This window comes from Tenrec ecaudatus, chromosome 14 (genome assembly GCF_050624435.1).
Source record: "Tenrec ecaudatus isolate mTenEca1 chromosome 14, mTenEca1.hap1, whole genome shotgun sequence".
In the NCBI taxonomy this organism is placed as follows: Eukaryota; Metazoa; Chordata; class Mammalia; order Afrosoricida; family Tenrecidae; genus Tenrec; species Tenrec ecaudatus.
The window spans coordinates 29163411-29182544 of record NC_134543.1 but is presented as its reverse complement, the minus strand read 5'-3'; positions in this window follow the sequence as shown (position 1 = coordinate 29182544).

Below are 19134 nucleotides of genomic sequence, written 5' to 3'. Positions count from 1 at the left end.
GCGCCTGGGGTATTAAAGACTTGTCTTAAAACAAACATCCATCTGAGTCAGGTAGGTATCAGCCAAATCCACATGGAAAAAAGCATACCAGTTGTGTGATCCAAGGATGGTAAATAATACAATCCAAGGCTAGAGGAGGGAATTGTATGAGAGCTCAAATTCTGAGAATGAAGCTTGCAGAACACTATGACAGTCAAAACCCAAATCCACTTGCATAGTCTCCACATGGATTAAGTCTCCATTGAATTCCTTTGGACCATTGGCCATATATATGAATTATTTTGTCTTCAGACAGTGCATTAGAAAATTGCTTATTTCAGGTATAGTTACCTTAAAAGCTAACATCATTTCCTATTTGACCCAGTTTTAATTTGTTCTAGGTTTTATTATTTTCTGCTTTCTTTTGGGTTGAAGTTTGTGTTTTATTTTATTGTTCTTGATTTTTGGGGGGTATGATTTTCTTTATATGAAATCTAGGATAGATGAACCTATAGCGGCAGTTACTAGTAATAGATCCTTAGGGTTATGATGGATGGGGAGATTGGGAAGCAATGGGGAGTTAATAACAATGGGTCAAAGAATGAAGAAGATAACCTACCATGGACTGTAGTGATGATTGTACAACTCTTTTAAATATATCTAAACCATTAGGGGTTTAACCAATATTTCAGGGTGATCATTTCAGAAAGTCTTCTAGTTTCAACTGGTACAGTAAATCTGAACTTTTAAAGCATTTGAATTCTGGGCTATGTTTTTCTCCTATGTTCTGAGGGCCAATCTATTGTGACCTTGACTAGAATAGCCAGCAGCTGTAGCTGGGCACCATCTAGTTCTTCTGATTTCAGATCAATGAGGCTGTGGCTTGTTTAGGCTATTAGCCCTGTAGACGAGTTTCTTCTCTGAGACTTCAGTTGGATATATATTCTTAAATGTCCACAGTCACAGAATCAGGATCACCAGGGTCAAGAAGTCAGGGAGGGCTGAAGGGGCTTATGGGAGAGGGAGACTGGAGGGTGGCTTTGGAGAAGGAGTCATTGCAGAGATGAAGTGGCAAGGAAAGGCATGTTGGACCACATGTGATGAAGGTGGGGTTAAGAACAGCATGTTCGGGGAACCACAGGAAATTTCACAAGCTGGGGAGGGGGGCACATAAAAAAAGCAGAGGGCAGTGGGGCCGGGCATAGGTGTGGAGAGTGAAGATTTGAGTCCAACCTCCTGTGCAGTGGGAGATTCTTTATTTCCTTTAGCCCTAAAATCTAGGCCTGGATGGCCAGTAACGTAGCAAAGTTTAATCTGTTCTTCCTTGGTCTCAGCTCCTCATGTAAAAAACACGTTTTGAAGCCTGTCCACACTTCCACAATAACTGCAACCCCAGAAGGATGGGGAGCCTGTGTGTGACCCCGCCTGCATTCCCAGGGTCTAGCTGCTCGGTACACATTTGACGGAGGAAGGGACACCTCGGGTTGGCGATAGCAGTCCGAGGCAACCTGGCTGGAGAAAGAGTCCAGACCAGAAGAGGGTGCGAGTCAATGAAACGAGATTTGATTTAAGGAATTTAACTCGGCTTGTGGATTGAGAACTTGCATCCCCGAGCCTTAGTTTTAAGCTTTAGGATTTTAGAGGGTCAGATAATTCTATTTCCTATAGCTAAACCTAGTGTCCTAGTTAGGAAAAGGGACAATATAAACTCTCATTCTCTGTGCTTTTATCATGGCACATACTTACTACAGATGCGATTATTTGGTGGGAGGGCGAGGCGCTGAAAATAGCAATGAACTTCATGATTTTGTAGGTCAGGAGTTGGGGCTGGGTTTGCCTGGGAAAGTCTGACCTTTGTGGTAGAGTGTGGTGTCAGCTGGTGGATGGGCTGGCTTGGAGGAGGATCTAAGGAAGTTTCAATTCCTTTTGCGTGAGTGTTTGATTAAGGCCCATCTCCTCTGCTAGTCCAGAAGCTACCAGAGGGAGGGATTGCTTTTGGTTATCATTTTATTCTTGCTACCTAGTACACGGTGAGGGCAAATCAGTAATGCCTTAAAAAAGAAATGGGTGGGAATGAATGATGATGCTTATATTGACGACAGGAGCATTCATACGGGGTGACATTGAGGGTAGAATTCGTGCCTCCTGTGAAGGAAACCTTCCACGAGTTGGATTGACACTGTGGCGGCAACAGTGGGCTCAGGAATAGTTGTGAGGATGGTCTGGATCGGGCAGTATTTTGTTCTGTTGTGCATAGGGTCGCTGTGGGTCGGAACCAGACTCATGGCCCCTGACAACACAGTGCAAGAGGTATGGGTTCGATTCCCGCTCAATCCACAGCCCCCTGTGGAGGCTTGCGTGTTGCCCTAATGGGCAGATACCAATATTTCTTCCAGATTCAGAAAAGCCTAGGGCTCAGCTTCTGGAAACGAAGAGCTGATGGGTCACAACTGTCTGGTCTGCAGTTGACTGTGGGGATGGCGTGAAGTCAGACACGTTTTGTTCTGCATGGCAGCGTGGTGCCACGTGATGGGAGCGTCTCCACTGCCACCCAAAACAAACGACTCAAAAGCGCATGTCAAGGGCTCACTCAACAGCAGGACGGAGTTGAGTGAGTGGGTCCTTTAGATCTTATTTAGATCTTATTTCTCCCTATTTTACAGACCAAGACTTGAGGCTGTCCCGACGCAGCTCCAAAGGCAGCTCCAAAGGGCGAGGCAGCACAAGTCCAGGGGCCATACTGGGTATTGCCCATCAGGGGGGGACACTCAGAAACCCAGGGATCAAGCAAGGTATTGAAATTCGTCTTTTGGGAGAGAAAAAAGTAACCAAATGATTCCCCAAAGGTGGCAGTAATGTTTTCAATTAGTTGCAAGTGTTGTTTCAGATTCCTGCTTCTATTAGGCAAATAACGGGCACAAAACCACCTGGAACGTGTAGGAGCGACTTCCCGGGCTGTGTCACCCCACTAAACGGGGCTCTCAGGACCCTCACTGTTGGTTTTCCTCGGGGGGGGGGGGGTGGTGTTATTGATTTTTCATGTGAATGTAGAGGGGCTATTCCGTCAAGGAGTAACAGGGTAACAGGATGAATGTGGCGCTGCCGCTCAGGCAGAAGCACTCCCATCAGGAGAGGGGATCAGAACCTTCGCCTATTCTCCGATGCCCCATCTTGCTGTGGGTTCTGCTTTGCTTGGAAGAGTACAGATGTGTTTAATCAACCGGGTACTTCTAGAGCCTGTGACTATGATGGGGAAAAACCCCAGGGTGCCAGGAAATTCACAGGGCAACTGGCTTCCCGGCATCCCAGAGATTCCAGCGCCTTGCAGCCTATCAGCAGCCCGAACAGCCTCAAGCTGGCAAACAAAACAAAAGCCCAACAAAAGCAGCGGGAACCCAAACAAACAGACTGAGCCTGGGAGGGGAGTCAGGCCTGGCGTCATCCAGGCTCTGGGCCAGGTTGTTGTCATGGTGACCGCTGGGTTCCTTTACAGTGGCCGCAAAGCCAGGGGGAAGCCTGAGAAGGAGGGCAGGGGGGTCTGGGGGAGCTTGCTCCCCAGGTCACAAACCCACAGAGAGGGCAAAGGCCGCTTCTAAGAGTGTATCTGAGGGGTGATGGGCACGGCACTCGCTCCGGGGAACCACTGGGGGCAGCCGGGAGCAGTTTCTATCCCCCATCCTTTTTCACTGTCAGTTTCACGCGGAGGTTCTTCAGCAAGTTGACACTAACTGTCCCGGGCGCTGTTTTCCATAGCCACGCCTCTGAGGGGTGGGGCCTTCTCACCGGAGCAGGGCAGGCGGTCTGCGAGGGAGGGGCGTGGCCACCAGGCCAGGAAAGAGGCCTCCGGAATGGCTGGAAGGCTTTTTCTGGGCAGAAAGGATTTGCAGCTGTGCTGGCTTTCTGGGCAGAGCATGAAGTGACCTGGATCACAGGGTTCTTATGCACAAACAAACAAGAACGCATACACACAGGAACGCACGCACACACCCACACACCAGCCCACGGAGAAGCGAAGGGGCTTTAAATACGGCCCTGAAGTCCTTCTCCAGGAGGGTGGGCTGACATTCGGCAGCAATTCAAGTAATGACCAGGAGGACAAAAAGGAGCGAGCAGGGCTACGTGTAAAAAACGAGCTTGTCCCAATGATGTGCCCGCACAGTGTCCATGCTCACAAGGGTGTGCTGCGTTAGCGTCGAGACTAGACCTCCCCTCTGGCACAGTGGCCGGAACAAACGCAGTGGAGGAAAGACTCTTGGTATCTGTACCTGCCAGTTCAAGCCAGTCTTCCTGTGGCACCAAGAGAGGGTGGCATTCGCCCGAGGGTTGACACTCAGGATCCGTCAGCTGGCCTCTCTGCTCCTCTGCTGTGCTGGCCCTCCAGGAGAAGCAGGGTCTCCTCTCAGCCCATTGTGAAGAATGGCCTTGCAAGTGATTTGTGAGTGGATGAACTTGCTCTGAGATCTATAGCTTCTCTCCAAACTCATGGCGAAGGTCCCCAGATGCCAAAGGGCAGGCGGGAAGGAGAAAGGAGGAGAGCTCTGGAAGCAGCCAAAGGAAAGCTCTTCGGAAGGAGGAGCCAATTGGGGGCTCATTCTCAGGGTCCCGAGAAGCAGACCAACTTAAAACAACATGGTGATGGATAGCACTTCTCTCTTTTGCTTTCCTGGAATTGAGAAACAAGTTAAGCTCCCCCATTAGGAGGAAATGAAACAGAATGGAAATGTCAAAACCTCACCTCTCAAATTTCAAGAAGGGAAATGGTGCAGTTACCACACAATTCTGGATTGAAGTTCTGGGCTCTGGAGCCCAGACACATGGTGGAGCCCAGCTCCCCTTTAGAACATCCTGTTAACCGGCAACAATTGGTTCATAGCCACCTCTTGTCTTCTTGTTGTTGAAATAAATAAACCTTTCGCCACACCATGGCCACGCACCGAATGTGTTGGCCAGAGGTCTGTAGAGAAACAGCCCCCGTCATGTTATGGGCTGTTGAATTGGGTCTGACTCCTAGAGAACTTATTTATAGCTACCAGAAGGCAAGGTGGTCCCGTCCTGCGCAATCTTGACAATCCTTGCTATGTTTGAGCCCAATGTTGAAGTCACAGTGTCAATTTGTTTCACCAAGGGCCGCCCTCTTATCTGTTGACATTTTTAAACTAAGCATGAGGGCTTTCCCCTAGGCGCTCTGGGGGCCCTGTTGGGTAAGCATTGGACAGCTAACAGCAAGGTCCTTGGTTCAAACCCACCAGTCACTCTGCAGGAGAGAGTTGAGGCTATCAGTTCCCAGAGAGGTTGACAGCCTTGGAAATCCAATGTAGGGTTGCTATGGGTTGGGTCACCCCGATGACAGTGGGTTTTAGTTCGCGTGTGTTTTCCCAGGGACTGTCCCTCTGGAGGACATGTCCAAGAAAGCAAGCTGATGTCTCGCCATGCTCACTTCTAAGGAGCATTCAGGTTGTACTTTTTCCAAGACAAATTTGTTTTTCTAGCAGTCCATGGGAAGCAGATAGATGGATTTTTTTTAAGGCACCAATTCATGCCGTGTCGGGGACTGGTTAAGTCCAAAATCTGTAGATCAGGTGACAGGAAGGGCGAAGAGTAAACAAGTTCTGGCAAAATATCACCTGGAATCCTGATGGAAAGCTTCTGAGACCGACAACACTTCTGGAATTTCCCAACTGTGAGTCAAGTCATTCGTTCGACAAGACACTTTTCCGAGTGCTTGTTAGGCTCTAGAGAAGGTTCTATGTGCTCAGTTTTGTTGGGGTTCTTTTACGGGCCTGGAGAGTGTAGTGCAGAGGTGATCATCAGAGCCAGACTAACTGGGTTTGGATCCTGGCGCCATGGCTGTGTGACTTAAGGCGAGTTATTTAAACTCGTTGTTCATCAGTTTTCACAGGCAAAATGGAGTTAAGTTTAGTGTCGGCTGGGTAGGATGATTGTGACGATGGTATGAGGCGATGTGACTGATGTTAGTCAATACGTGACACTCAATAGGTGATTGTTGTTGACACTGGGGTGTGCCCCTTGTGGCCCCCCCAATATCTCTTCAGGAATGGAAGACTGATCCCCCCAGCTACTGGGAGTGCTGCCAGACAACAGTCCTGAATTGGGAGCCCTTTACAGGAGCACCCCAGCTGAAAAGAACCACGATGCCCAAAGTCAGGCCTCGCTGGGAGCAGTCTGCACCCAACGAGGGATCTGTGAAGGGCTGTACAGGTTTGGTCCGTGTGTCCCAAGCTAGGACAGCTCTGAGGGGCCGCCCCAGTCCCAGAACTCTTCATGTATCAGGTGGGGTCTTTTATTGGGCTTGTATCTCAGCTCGGCTTCTCTCTTTTCCCAATTTGATTGCTTCTCTCTTATTCCACCGATGCTGATTCCAAAAACTCACTGCCACCGAGTTGATTCCAACTCAGAGAGACCCAGTAGGGCAGGACAGACCTGCCCCCGTGAGTTTCTAAGGCTGTATCTCTTTACAGGAATAGGAAACCTGTCTTTCTCCCTGGTGGTTTTGAACTGCTGACCTTATGGTTAGCAGCTCAATGAATTAACCACTAACCACACCACCAGGGCTCCCCCAGAGTACCCTCTAAGTATCCTGGACTCAGCATCTGGGGGAATTCAACCTGATGCTCAGTAAACAGTAGTAGCGTCCTCTTTCTCTTCCCTGCTCATCCTGAGCGATGGAGAAAATGAGATAGTAAGGCATCTGAAGGGGAGACAGCTCCCTATTAGCTGTGAGAGGGGTGTCCCCCCGAGGCAGGGCAGAACGCCAGGAACTGAGATCTATTTTTAAGGAGCTGGAAAAGTCATTGCATAGCAGAAAAGTCCTCAAATCCCCATCTCCAGTGATTTCTCTGTGGGTTGGAACTGATGACTTGAACCCAAAGCAAACGGTCAGTGTAGGTACGTGACTGGCTGATAGTAAGCCTTGTTTCTGATGGGTGGTCCTGGCCCCCACCCCCACACACCTCTCCTGGTGTTCCAGTCACACGTTGGCAGGAGTCAGCTTTCTTGAGTCTGTGGTGGCCTGAATCTCCACGCTGGCAAACTGGAACCGGGGTACAGCATGGACCCTGCTCCGCGTTTTGCTGCAGGGGGAGCCTGTGTCTGTCCTTTGGCTTTTTCTGGTGACGGCGATTCAGGAAAGCAGGCTGGCTGTGCTCTCGTCCATGTTAATAGATTCCATCCAGCCCCTCAGCATACTCTGAGGGCCCCCCATAGCTAAGGCATTGTATGAGTGTGCACGTGTTTGTGTGTGCACACATGTGAGACACAGAGACAGAGCAGTAGTGTGAAATAGAAACATCCCTCTCTCCACCCCCACCCTCTGCCCCTCCACCCCCGAGTTCTCCCATCTGCCAGCAATAATGGAACACACATCAGACTCGGGCCAGGTAGATCAGGGTCAGACTCTGAGTCCCAGCCCATTCTGTTCCTGGAGAATGTCTTTTCTTTGCCATTGGGGTAAGAGAAAGTGTTATTGGGATTGGCAGGTGGGAGGTGGCAGTTCTGGAAAAGGATTTCTGCGTGTTTGCTGTGTTATTTCCAAACTCTCTCTCTGGCAATTCACAGGGACCCTATAGAAGGACTAAACTGCGGCTTGGAGTTTCTGAGATTGCAACTCTTCACGGAGTCGAAAGCCCCATCCTTACCCCACGGAGCAACTGTCAATTCTACAAAACGAGAGAAGTTTCTAGTCGAGAAACAAGTAGCTTCTGAGCCACATTAGACAGAGAGTAAATGGAATCTCTCCAGGTTGGAGATAGATGAAATGCTGAAAGAAATGAGAAGGTGAATTAAAGACAAAAAATGTTAAGAAGAGCCAATGGTGGCCGGAGGGGAGGGTGAGGGGAACTGGGGAGCAAATAATGAATATGGGAGGGGGAGGGAGAAGTACAGCTGATTTGCAATGATATCGATACAGGTCTTTTCCAAAGCAACTTAATTATGGAAGTGAATGATATGGGAGTTTTTAAACCACATTTATCTTTATTTGAATTTTTTTTACATATTATTGAGGGTTCTTACAGCTCTTTTAACAATCCATACATCAATTGTATAAGCACATTGGTAAATATGTTGCCATCATTATTTTCTAGACATTTATTTTCTATTGAGCCCTTGGTATCAGCTCCTCTTTTTTCTCCCCCTCCTTCTCCCCCTATATGTGAGTTTTATATCAGTAAAATTATAGGGGGAAGAAAAGAGCCAATAGACCTTAAATATTTATAAATATTTACCAGGTCTCCTCCAGATCGAAGTCAATGCCATTTCTCAATTGGCCACCTAGCGGTGACGCCATTCTGTCCAAGAATGGTAGAAAACCCATAGCTGCTCAGCAGACCAGGTGTACCTGCCAGGTGTACCTTTCCCATAGTTTGTTCCCCAGTGTGTGTGCGTATGTGTGCACATGTGTGCATGCACATGCGCGTGTTCAGACTCCAGGTACCTCTTTCCAGCTCTTTCCCTTTGCTTACCCTCAGCTCTCATCCTGTAACCACACCACCAGCAGGGAAAGCTGAAATGGCAGAGAGAGGACAAGCTACATGACCATCGCTATGGTCCTTCCTTCTAGTTGCACCTTCAGTGTGTTGACCTATTTCTCCCCCAACCCCCCACCCACACTACTTCTTATTGCATCCTTTATACCGAGAGTCCACAAGGAATCGAGAAAACCAGAGTAGCATGGGGGCAGGAACCAGCTCAGCGGATCTCAAGGGGCACCTGGAGCACAGTCGGTGCTTGTTTTGGTCTCCTGTGAATGAAGAGGTTGGTTTTTGGTACCAGGTGCGCCTGCCTCGTAATGGACAGCTGGATGGGTCTTCAGCAGCACCTGTTACGGGGGCTCTGTTGAACTCCCCTCTCCCTCCTGTAAGCTGTAGAGGCCTAGGGAGAAGAATCCTAGGAGGCTGGGCACATGGTTGGGAAGGGACCAGAAAGACAAGGTGGAATGTGGCTTGGAGGGTTCTGAACCTCAGAATAAGCCGCGAGGTCCTGCTTCCACAGGAGGCAGCCAGAGTGGGCTACTGTGCGGCCTGGAAGGGCCCTGTGGTAGCCGCAAGTGTTGCGGGGAGACTCTTGGCCAGAAGAGCCGCTGGGCCAGACCCATGCAAGAATCCAGGCAGCTGAAAGTCTTTCTTCTCCTCGGAGGCCTTTGGGCAGCTCTATGTCCCGGGATGCAAAAAGCCAATTGTGTTCTCATAGGAATTGGAAGGTGGGTGGCTTGAACCAACCTAGGAAGACAAAACAAACAAACAAACACGCCCCCGCTCCCCCACCGCTCCCCAATTCAATCCACTGCCATTGAGCCAGTCTGACTCACAGTGACCCTAGAGGACAGAGTAGAGCTGCTCCTTAAGGTTTCCCAGACTGTCAGTCTTTATGGGAACAAACAGCCTCTCTTGACTCCCGTGGAGTGGTTGGTGAGTTTGAGTGGCAGACCTTTCGGTTAGCAGCCGACACTTAATCCGCTGTACCACCAGGGGGCATTGGCACACAGACCTGGCCAACTGTTTCCAACCAGCACCCGACTTTGAACCTCCTACTGAGCAAGCAGTTGTATTGGGTACCCAGGTCGCCAGGAGCGGGGATTAAGCCCACAAAGATGACCGACAGTACCCGCAGGGGGTGCTCATTCTACAGCCAGCTCCCTGGCCTCAGTCCCACATAGTCCAGCTCTCCTTAGCAATCAGCCAGGTCCTGACAGCAAAGGGACTGATTCTGTATCCCCAAGGAGATACACTGGTGACACACTGGGTAAGTGTTTAGGTGCCAACCACACGGTTGGTGGTTCGAGCCCCGCCAGCAGCTCGGAGGGAGCAAGACCAGGCTTTGGGCTCCAATAAAGATGACAGGCTGGAGGAAACCCTGTGAGACCCTTCTGCTCTGAGTTACCCTGCAGTAGCCACATCCTAACCACCACGGACAGACCCTCAAGCCTGGGCTGGGACTGGGGAAGGTGGGAAGGGCTGTGTGGCTGAAGGCTTTTCAGGGGGAAGGATACCCCATTTACAGGCTCAGCAGCTGGTGATGCCTGGCTTCGGGCAGAGGGCCCATGCAAGCTGACTGTGCGAACTAACGGAGGGAGAGGGTCTCTAAGTGAGAGCACAGTGCCCCAGGCACTGATCAGTTGGACAGCAGCTGCCTGAGAACTTCTGGCCTCAGATCAAGTCAGCCTGCACAGGGCGTCTTCTTCCTCATGGTTTTGACTCACAAGCCAAACCCGAAGTGCAGGGTGTTACCATGGTCAGCGAGCAAACACACGGCCCTCCTGCTTTCTGAAAATGTGGTTGCTGGGGTCCTGGTGCAGGTACTCCGACTCAGTAGGTCTGGGGTGGAGGGGGAAAGATTCATATTTTAAATAACCACCTGGGTGACTAGGTCCAGGCGGCCCAATGGTCACTGTGGGTCAGGGACAGTCAGCGGTCATCTCACGAAACACCACAGCTCTGTGGAGTAGCATTATTCTCAATGTAGAAATGGGTAAACTGAGGCTCAGCAAATAGAGCTAAATTATTCAAGACCACCCCTGCCCTCCCCCCAAAACTCAGTCATTGAGTTGATTCTGACTCATCACGACCTTACAGAGGGTTTCCGGTATTGTAAATCTGTCCAGGGGAAGAAAGTCTCAGCTTTCTCCCGAGGAGTTGCTGGTGGGTTTGAACTGCCTGCCTTGTGGTCAGCATTCCAACATACCCTGTGGCGGAGCTGGGATTCCAAACCACTTGATGGGATTCCAATCTGGCCAGTGCTGCAGAGAGGTGGAGAAAGGATAGCAGGGGAACTAGCTGCATACATTTCCAGCCTGTTTCTGGGGACACCCCCCCTCAGAGCTCGTGGTTCCAGCCTTGTCAGGGAATCCGTTAGGATTACAGGGAAGTAACAAATCAGCCACAAAAGCTGTTACTGGCTCACGCTGCATATCCACTGCCCACCAGCAGGGGGCCCTGTTCACTGTCGTCCCAGGTGGGATGGAGGCTTTGTCCAGACCTGTGCTTCTGATGTTGAGGAAAGAGGGCCCTGGCTAGGAGCCAGAAAAACCTGTCTGAAAACGACACGGGGTCTCTTCTGCCCAAAGTCCATTTTGAGTAAGTCTTAAGGCAATGCCTGAGTCCATAGAGGTGTGGACATGTAAAATCGAATGCAATCCACCATCCTAATCCTCTCACTGGCGCCTGAAAGTGCCTTTGCCTCCGCTGTCCCATCTGCCAGGGATGTCCTTCCTGTGCCTGTTTCTCAGCCAGAGCAACACGGACTCAGGGTCTCATTCTAGGCTCACCTGTCACCGGCTCTGGGAGCCTCATCCACCCTACCCTGGCTGTGTTAGGTGCCCCAACCTCCAGGACATCAGATAGTCTCCTCCCCATGCCAGGCTGTGGGCTCCCAGAGGGTTGGGACAGGTGGGGACAGGTCTTGCATCCCAAGTCCCGGTGCAGCAGGGAGGTGCTGGAGCTGGGAGCAGGATGGCAGCCGGGTAGGAGCTGTATTCCGGGTCCTGGGGGGATCTTTCCTCCCCAGGAACGGGATGTCTGAGCCCCGTGGAAAATGAGGAAGAGGAAGCCAGGAATTCAGTGACTTCAGGATGAGCCAAGTGCGGATGGGGAGGAAAACCACTGGACTGCAGAAGGAGCGGGCTTTTTCCGAGGGCTCATGGCCCCGTCATGGGAAGACTTGTCTCAGACCTGGGTTAGTCACTGCCTGGAGCTGGCTGTATCACCATGGGGTGAATGTCAAAGGTCCAAAGGAGATGACAGCCTGCCGTGGGAAGAAACTCTTTGCTGTCCATACACAGTGGAGGGTGGGAGCGGGGCGGATGCTCACTCCAGGCCATTGTCCCAAAAGGGGGCAGGTGTTAGTGGCTTCCTCAGGGGTAACTAGGCTCCTCACAGCCTCTGGGTCCTTTGTGAGTTCAAGGCCATAGTGGAGACCAAGAATGGAGGCTTAAAGTCTGTCATGCTCTATGCCCGTGAACAAGAACAGGAGTAGGTGTGTAGCAATTCCCTAAGAAATGCCTACTAAAATGTGCTCTGTATTTTTAAAATCCCAATAAAATTTATCCAACACATAAAGAAATGACAATTGACTTACAGCCTGAAAAAGGGGCGCCAGTGTATTTTGTCAGAGGGAGGAAGCACCTGAGCAGCTGCCAAGACATCCGCTCTGACTCATAATGACCCCAGCAGAATGGTGCTCCAGCAGGTGTTTTTGCAATGGCTGGTGTTTTGCAGGTAGCTTGCTAGGGCTTTCTTCTGGGTGGATCCACACCTTCAACCTGGTTAGTCGCTGAGCATGCTAGCCATGTGGGTCACCTAGGGACTCCTGCCCAAGAGCCTTGGGCACAGAAACCAGCTCTCAGTTTGGAATTCCTTTCAGAATGAGAGGCATGCTCCCACCCTGGGTAGAATTTGGTCCTAGCCCATCATTTTCTCTGACTGCTAAACTGAAAACCTGAATGTGGTCCTTACACAATCTGGTGTCAATTTGAAACTATTAAGAGCGAAGGGGTGGAGTTTAGCCTGTCAATCAGGCTGCAGTTTGATGACTTCATTTGCAGGCACCATGGAGATAAATGGCTCATTGGAGGCCAGACCCACACTCTCTCTGCTACACATTCCTGTTGACAAGCCACATGGAGCTACGCTGATGGAGCCAGGAGCCTGAAAGCTGGAGGAGCCACGTGGAGACCCATGCCAGCACTGGATCCACAAGACTGTCCACTTACTGGCCTGTGATCTTCCTGCATTCGGCAACACTGCATGTGTTGTGGGAGTTTGAAGAGGAATTTATAGACTAGTATTGGACATATGGGCTAATATTGGACTTATGGACCTGATCTGGAGGGCTGGGATGTTTTAATATACAATGACTCTTTGTTGATCTAGAGGTCTCTCTTACACACATATGAGTGTCTATGAATTCTGGATGAGCACACTGGATATCCATTCGTATTCCTCTGGGGTCAGCCCAGCAACCCAGTGAGAGGGTTGCCTTCCCTTCAGAGGCGCTCCAACACCATGCATTGCTAGGCCACACATTTAGGTGGAGTCAAGACCAGGCCTACTGACCACCCCCAGCCAGGGCAGCCCCCGAGGCAGGGGCTGCAGGCTGGTGGCCAGGCTCAGCCTGGAGAGTTCTTCTGACTGGCCTGCTGAGATTTTTATTTCATTAAAAAATTTAAAAGCAACATTCAGGTGTGAAGCAATCCCGGCGCTGAAGAGAGGGCTCAGTTTGAGCTCTCGTGTCTGCTGCTTTTGTCCTCATCCCATTGGTGAGGTTTTGAGCAAGGCTCTCCATTTCCCTGGATGGCATCTGTAGACAGATAGACAGACAGACAGACAGACAGACAAAACCAGGGTGCCCAGGAGTCGGGAAGTTGGGGGAGAAAGTCCTGCAGGTGAGGCAGGTACTCCACTCTCTCCCCCACTGCCCGGGCTGTGAGGGATTACACTTCCCCCTTGCCTAGTTCCTCTTCTCAGACCTCACCGCTTCTGTCTGTGGAGACTGCTCTCAAATTTGTTCTGTGGCCAGTATTTCACGTGGGCCCTGACACAGAAGCTGGCTCTGCCTTTCCAGGTGGGGAGAGCTGTGGGCAGCCACGTGCTGCTCTCACACCTGCTCCAGAGGGCGGGCTCGGCCTGGCTGGGGTGCACGTGGTGAGGGGTTTGCTGGGATCAGGAGGGCCCGAGTCCTAGATGGCTGGGCTGGCCTGGGCTGGGCTGGGCTTCCAAACAACTGAAAATGAGATCTGCTCAGTAGCCAGCTGGCCACCCGCCTCCTCCCTCGGTGACCACCAGTCGGTGGTGGACGTGGGAGGCCTTTTGGCTTCCCAAACCCTAAGGTCTTTATTCTGGAACCAGGTGTCAGGGCAGCAGCTGGTGGAGCAGCTGGGCTTGCTCAGCTCTGGTAGGAAATAGCTACTTCTTCCCTCCTGGGGCTATTAAGCCAGTGCACCTTTTAAAGGCTTTAAACTTTTATGACTTCCTTGAAATGAAGTGTTCCTCCTAGTCCAAGATGAATTGTACTTCGCAGGGATTCCTTCAGATTTTCTTTGTTGTTTTGATTACAGTCGATTCAGGTTCATGATTAAAAAAATATTTTTTTAGGAGACAGGGTCAGGCATAGGATGCTGGCTCCATACCCTCTAACATCGACTCTCGTCAATATTTCATGAAAATGCCAACCAACATTTGGCTGACGTTGTGGAGCTGGGCGGCTTACCACAAGGTCTGTAGTTTGAAAGCACCAGCCGCTCAGCGGGAGACAGATGGGGCTTTTTCCTCCCATAAATAGTTAAGGTCTCGGAAACTCACAGGGGCGGTTCTAGCCCGTCCTGTAGGGTTGGCATCGACTTGACGGCAGTGAGTTTGGCTTGGTTTGGCGGGTGGTGGTCTTGGTCAGGGATGAGTCAGTCCCCGAGTCGTTCGGAACGTCTATCCATGAGTCTTTGAGAAAGAGGTCATCTCTGAAAGTTCCCCATTCCTCAAGCTGCACATGTGCTAAAAATGGGGGAGTCGCCACATCTGCACCTCGACCATCCAGGCCGTTCCAGTAAACCGTCGCAAAGGGACACAGAAATGCCCACGGTGCTCTGTCTTTCAGTTACCCAGTTACCAGGTGTCGTTGAGTCGATTCAGACCCAGGGACACTCCCCACGTGTGTAGGGGATGAACTGAGCTCTACAGAATTGTCAGTGTCTGCTCCCCCCACCACCCCCGAGTGGTGGTTAGGCCTTTTGTCTGAGGTGCCTGGGGGTGAACACAAACCTCCAATTTTTCAGTTAGCAGCTTCATTCTGCACACAGGGTTTCCTCCCTCCGTCTGTCCCTCCCTCTGTCATGGAAATTTCTATGAGCCTCTGATTTTTTTGCAAGTATCAAATAAAGACAGCAAGACCTCATCTTGCTAACTGTACGGTCAGCCGCACCATGGGAGAAAGAGGGGGCTCTCTGCTCCCATAAACAGAGATAGTCACGGAACCCACACGGCCAGTCCTACCCTGTTCATTACGGCCACTCGGAGTCTCAGTGCGCTGAGAGGGATGCTGTGAGTGCCTAACACAGTAGACGTGATGGTTTGAGCTCAAGGTTCTCATAAATACTACACAGGTAAGTGGTCTAGGCACAGAATTTGAGCTTGGATCTCAGTTACATTCCAGCTCTGCCAATCACTAGCTGGGCCCACTTGGGTGCGTTGGTTAGCCTCTCTGGGCTTCCAGCGTGGATTCTGCAAAGACCCAATGGGAGTGTACGTACCCCCTGGAACAGAGCGGGCATCAACACCAGCTCTTGAAATGAGGTCCCCCTTGCCTTCTGACCCCTCCCAAAGCCCGCCCCGCCCGGTGTGACACTGGCTGTGCACTGCTCTGTCCTGCCCTCTGGATGTTCTTGGGCTCATTGCTGGCTACGATCACTCGTGCTTGCACCATCTGGGTGAGATCGGTCTTTGTATTTCCTCCAGGGTCTCATGCTTGTCGGTGCTCCATAAATCCGTGCGGCCTTGAGCTGCTCTTTCTCCGCTGAAATCTCAAGGTTTCACGCAGACTGCGCTGAAGCCCAGGGGACGCATTCCAGCAGGCTGGCTGGAACCCAGAGCCCTGAGCGCTTGGTCCGCCGAAAATGACAAATGGAGGCACTGAAGGGCGTGAGGGCTACTGCAGGCTGCCGTTCAGTAAGTGTGTGTGTGTGTGTGTGGGGGGGGGGCAGGCAGCCCCTCCCTGCCCTACCAGCCACCTGACCTCACAGTATCTGCTGTGGCCTCACACGGCAGTAGCCCTTAAAATCCTGCTTGTATTTGCTTGGTTGCTGCTTGAACGCCTAGAGCAAGTCCTTCTGTGGCCTCCATAAGCAACAGAGAGAAAATGGACAGTTCCCACGGTTTTGAATTCTAAACTATGCTCCTCGACAACGAGAAGTCTACACATAAACATACCCTCTCTCAGCTCTGCCCAACACCAAAGACCACTTAGTGTACTTTCATGTGTCTTCGGTCCCCTTTTGAGTGGTAGACACCAAAAAGCAAACACACTGCTGTGGGGTTACTTCTGATTCATGGTGATGCTCACTCGTTGACTCATGGCCTTTGGCCAATCCTGACTCACAGCTGCCCTATAGGACCCAGTAGAGCTGGCCCTGCAGGTTTCCAAGACTATAAATGTCTGCAGGAGCAGAAAGCCTCATCTTCCTCCTGTGGGATGGCTGCTGGACTTGAACTCTGACCTTGTGGTTAGCCCAACAAATAATCCTTATACCACCAAAGCTTCTTCCACGGTGACTCTAAATAACTGGAAATCCTTGAGGAACTAGAAAAGTAGAACGTTCCCCTTTTTCATGACTTTTAAGAGGACTTCAAGAAGTTTGTGGGAAAATCCCATTTTCCATGAACTTTTTGAAGGACCCCCCCGCCCATAAGTCATAATTTACTCATTAAGCAAATGTGTTACATGCCATCAAGTTTTCCAACTCGCAGCAAACTTGTAGGCCGAGGAGAACTCAGAGAGTTCCCTGGCCTGTAATCTTTACAGAGGGCTAGAGGAGTAGCTGGTAAGTTGGAATGCTGACTTTCCGCAGGACATGGTAGTGGCTGGTGTTGTCAGGTGCTGTCGAGTTGGTCATGGTGACATGATGCCCAACAGAAGGACACACCGCCCTTTCCTGCAACAGCCTCACAATTGCTGTGATGTGTGAGCTTACTGTTGCAATCACAATATCAATCCATCTTTATGGAGTCTTTCCCTTTTCTGCTGTTCCTCTGATCTACCAAGGAGCCCTGGTGGTGTAGTGCTTAACAACTGGGCTGTGAACTACAAGGTCAGCAGTTTGAAACCACCAAGGACTCTGAGGGAGAAAGACGGGGCTCTCTACTCCCAACAAAGAGTTACAGTCTCAGAAACTCACAGGCACAGTTCTACCCTGACCTACAGGGTTGCTATGAGTTGGCATCAGCAACATCGTTGACTCGATGGCAGTGAAGTTTTAATTTTACCTTCCCTAATAACATGTCAAAGTACATGTTTCCAAGGAGCATTCTGGTTGTACTTTGTCCAAGACATATTTGATTTTTAGTAGCCAGAGTACAAAAACTATTTTTAATATTCTTTGTCTACACCATAATTAAAATGCATCAATTCCTCGGTGGCCTCCTTTATTAATGGCCCAAATCTCATATGCACATGAGATCATTGAAAATGCCATGGCCTGGGTCAGGTGCACCTTCGTCCCCAAAGTGACATCCTCGTCCTTCACCACTTTAAAGAGGTTTTGTGTAGTCGATTTGTTCAATACAATATGTCATTTGATTTCTTGACTTTCGCTTCCATGAGTATTGATTATGGATCCAGCCAAGATGAAATCCTTGGAAACGTCAGTCTTCCCTCCATTTACCATGATGCTGCCTGTCGGTCCAGTTGGGAGGGTTTCGCTTTCTTTCCACTGAGTTAGAATCTACCCTGTCGTCCTTAGTCATCATCAGCAAGGACTTTAAGTCCCTCTCACTCTCAGCAAGCAGGGTGGGGTCACCTGCACAGCACAGATTGTTAATCAGTCCTCCTCCGAGCTTGGTGCTGAGTTCTTCTTCATGCAGTTCAGGGAACTGTAGACAAACATTGCAAGTGGATAGCCAGATCCTTCCTCTCACGGCTCACCTTTTCCCTGAAGATGCATTCATGCACAATAGATGGTCTTTCGTGTAGGGCAGAGGTTGAGAGAGGGGGTTCGTTTGTAGACAGCTAGTACCTTGTGGACATAGTTTTGGAATTCAAAGCTACGAGAACGAAGATACTATTTAGACCCCCAATATTAAAACTACTTGAGTTTGGGAGCTGAAAACTCACCCACTCACTCAGCAAGTGTTCACTGATGTAGGGATGGTGATGCAAAGGGCTAAGTACTCGACTCCCGGTCGAAAGGCGAGTGGCTCCCGCTCACCCAGCCACGCCTCGGAAAAAGGCCTGCCAACCTGCTTCCCAAAGATCCCTTCCTTGAAGACCCCATGCAGTACAGCTCTACTCTCCACGTCTGGGGTGCTGTGAATGGGCACTGACTTAACGAGCTCTTTTTTTATTTTTAGGGACTAATCCCCAAAGCAGACAGACCCACCAACCTTGAGTTGATTCCAAGTTACATGAACCCCATACAGGAGACTGTAAATCTTTGCAGACATGGTCAGCCTCATTTTTCTCTTTTAGGGTGCCTGGTGGGTTTGAACTCCCCACTTTGTAGTCAGAAGCCCTTTGCTTAACCCACAGCTCCATCAGCAACTAGGTCCTGGAATATAACGTGTAGGCATTCATTGGCTATTTAGTTTAATTTCAAGTAGATCCAAGGGTTGTGAACGATCCTCTAGCCAGGGCCCGTTGGTGGTGGCAGGTGCTGTTGACTTGGTTCTGTCTCAGGACCCCAGGGACGACAGTACCACGCTGGGCGGCCCAGTCTCATGCCATCCTTGCACTGTTCTGATGCTTGAGCCCCTTGTTGCAGCCACGGTATCCTTCCGTCTTATCCATCCTTCCTCCTTTTCAATGCCTCTCTTCTTGACCGAGCATCATGCCCTCCTTCTCTAGGGCCTGGTCTCCCCTGGTGACATGTCCAAAGTACATGAGACAAAGTCTCGCCATCCTTGCCTCTAAGGAGCATGCTGGCTGTACTTGGCCAAAATAGGCCTGTGCGTTCTTTTGGCAATCCATAGTACTTCCTTATTTGTCGCCAACACCGTGACCTGACTTGTTCTGTTTCTCCAGCAAACCCTGAGACAGTGAGCAAGGTATGTCTGCGCCACACAGAGAGCAAGGCAGGTGAGGAAACACAAGTCGCTCTGAAAGCTGGAGTTTAGGGTGCGCGTTGCGGGGCAAAGGGTTTTTGGTGATTAATTGAGCACCGACATCTGCTTTCATCGATCCTATTGTGGCGCCTGGCCGGTTGCCGCGATGCTGGCAGCAATGCCACTGATATTTCCAATACCAGCAGGGTCATTCAGGTTCGGTAGAACTTCAAGACTATAAGCTTGGAAGAAAGACTAATGAAAACTAGCCAAGGAAAACTCAGAGTCATAACCGAGTATTACCACATGGAACTGAAGCCACCTAGGTTAGCAGGCACTCAGGACCCTGGGGCTTAAGCATCCCCACAGGGTGAAGATGCCGCAGGACTGGGCAATGTGG